We start from the raw sequence: 2,571 nt of genomic DNA on the forward strand, positions 1-2,571 counted from the left end.
GAAACAATACAATCAAATATCATAAATGGCCTGTTTCCTGACATTTATTGATGAAAACATTGTATTTTAGCTCAGACATGAGTATTTCAATAAGAGAGAACTATACTGTTAGTAAACTTGGCTCATTGAAAACACTCCAGTTTAAAGTTTTTTTTTTTTTGATTCAGCTTTTTTTTTTCTTTTTAGAATGGGCCATCTTATAAATCTTCTGATGCCTTAGCTGAATATTGTCAGATTTGACAGAGGCTATAATAAACGTGTGTGAAGGAGTTAAAATAGCATCACTGGATGGCTACTCTTCATCCCCTACAAAAGCAGTCATTGACCCAAATGTCAACTTATGCTTTTTGCTAAAAACAAACAAGACTGCTTTTGGTATTAAAAAAAAAAAATAGCATCACTGGGTTTAATACAAAGCATGATTTCAATGTAAATGTAACTTAAAATACAGACAATGGTGAAATAACTCTCAGCCTTCTCTCTCAAATAAGGCAAATCCAACAAAAGGTCACTGTTAATAGAAAAAATAACTTGTGCTGGGTGTGTGAGTTCTGACTGTATTTTGTTTTTTAAATTGTGCGTGTATGTTACATAAACTCTTTTTACTATTTTTCACAACAGAAGAGTTTGCAAAACTAACTCATTGGCACTGTGAATTAACTTTCCTCCTATACATGCATGCACACATGAACACGTTTATTATGAGGCAAATTCTCACAAAACGTCTAGCTTGGGCCTTGATGATTTGAGTGACACAGAAAGTCAGGAAAATAATAAGAAACGAACACAGAGAACTCTGAAGGCACTGGCATCCATCGCGTAACCTAGAGAAGACAAAGACCCGGTTGATTTAGTAATGGTCTCCTGGTTTATGGAGGGTTTTTATGCAGAAGATGGTGTCCAGCTGTTTTTCATTTCTAGTGAAGACAGAAAAAAAAAAAAAAATAACCTGGAGGGGCTGGAATTGCATCAGGGGAGATTAGGGTTGGAGATGGAGGAGCAGGTCCTGGTTGAAGGGTTGTAAGACATTGGAACGAATAACCGAGGGAGATTATGAAATCCACATCTTTTGAATTCTTAAATGAATGTGATCGGCGTGAATCAACGTGGTGGATTGGTTTAGTTATCTGCCTGGGATGGCTGAGCCGAGGGTTTTCTGCGGGCCAAGTCCCCCTGGGGCGCCCCGACGCCGCTGCGTTGAGTGTATTGCATGTGGCAGCGAACCCAGTGCATGGAGCCAGAGCCTGCTGCCTCGTGGCGAAGCTCCTGGTCTGTGTGCCGAGTAAGCCGACACTTCGCGATCCTTTCGACTCGAACGGCTCCAGAGTCATTTAGGACCGTTCTGACTGCCAACTGCCACCTTGAAATAGGAAAAGTATTTTAAACAAACCCTCCAGGACGTGCAGGCGGAGGGGTGTATTTGCCGTGCTCAGAATACATGGTCACCGGACACCTCGTAGAGGCAACTGTAAGCTATTAGCAGCAGGAAACCCCGTGGAAATGAGATGTGGGAAGCTGGGAAGATTTGGATATTAACTTTTCTTTCTTTTTTTAAAACTTTTTCTTTTTTAACATAGAAGCTAAATGTTCTTGATGACCAGATCTCTCTCTCTTTCTCTCTTTCATTTTCCTTTCTTGAGTTCTTTCAAGTTTTTTTTAACTTAAAAACAAAGTATTTAAAGTATGACAATTAGGTTTCATGGATGCTGAGAGGCAAACCCAGAGAATTTGAAGGAGGCAATTACATTTTTTTGTTGTTGTTGTTTAAAAAATAAAAGCTCAGAGCTTTGCTTTCCTTATAAAAGGATACTTTTACTTGTATCTGTTTTAAATATATTTCTTTAGGTGATGAAACATCCCCGGGAACAGAGCTGTATGCCACGAGATTTGTGTGGAAAGGAGGATTTTTGAAACTTTTTTTCATCTTCCCGAAGCAGCCTAGCCTCATACTTCAAAGGAGCTGAGCAGAACTCCTACCTAAGGGACCGCTTGCCTCCCCCGGCAGGCTTGGTTTCCATACCATGGTTTTTATGGAAATGTCCTCTTTCCATAGGCTACCTCCGCGTCACGCCTCATTAAGAGTGATGATTATGACCTCCTCTGGACGTTCGGATGCTGCTAAGAATCGGGAGGATATTTTGAGCCCTGGAATTCGGGCTCTGCCACATGTTTGGATTAACAACCAGTTAAACCTTGCTAAGGCAATATTTTTCTATGCAGTTAGTTTTTATACCAAACAAGGTTTGTAGTAATTGGATGCCCTACTTGAGCAAAACTGTTTACCAGAAAATAAATCACTCCTGGCATTAAGAAAACACGAGCCCAGGGATTCGCCAGCCCAGCCTCATCCCGTTCATTTCTCATAAACCTAAGCCCCAGACATGTGCATTCTCATCTACGATGACTTATGCTTTGAATTGTGGTCTCTTTATTTCCATGCCCATTATAATGCTTACCTAAACATTTCCCTCTGTTTAGCTGCGGTGCTTCTGGTAATGACTTCTATTTGGCTGCCGGGAAGCATTTGCCAGGCCTTAGCAAGCCCTATGGAAAAAAGAGAGAGGGGGAGAG

At 40.8% G+C, this 2,571-nt stretch overlaps 1 long non-coding RNA gene across 1 annotated transcript; it reads left to right on the plus strand.

Annotated features, from left to right (window-relative positions):
- The first annotated feature begins 992 nt into the window (after window positions 1–992).
- LOC132343580 (uncharacterized) lies at window positions 993–2,315 on the plus strand. Its single transcript, XR_009492487.1, has 2 exons — window positions 993–1,468; window positions 2,054–2,315. It is a non-coding gene; the product is annotated as an uncharacterized lncRNA (long non-coding RNA).
- Window positions 2,316–2,571: the final 256 nt, after the last annotated feature.

The sequence above is a fragment of the Bos taurus genome, chromosome 23 (assembly GCF_002263795.3).
Source record: "Bos taurus isolate L1 Dominette 01449 registration number 42190680 breed Hereford chromosome 23, ARS-UCD2.0, whole genome shotgun sequence".
Classification (NCBI taxonomy): Eukaryota; Metazoa; Chordata; class Mammalia; order Artiodactyla; family Bovidae; genus Bos; species Bos taurus.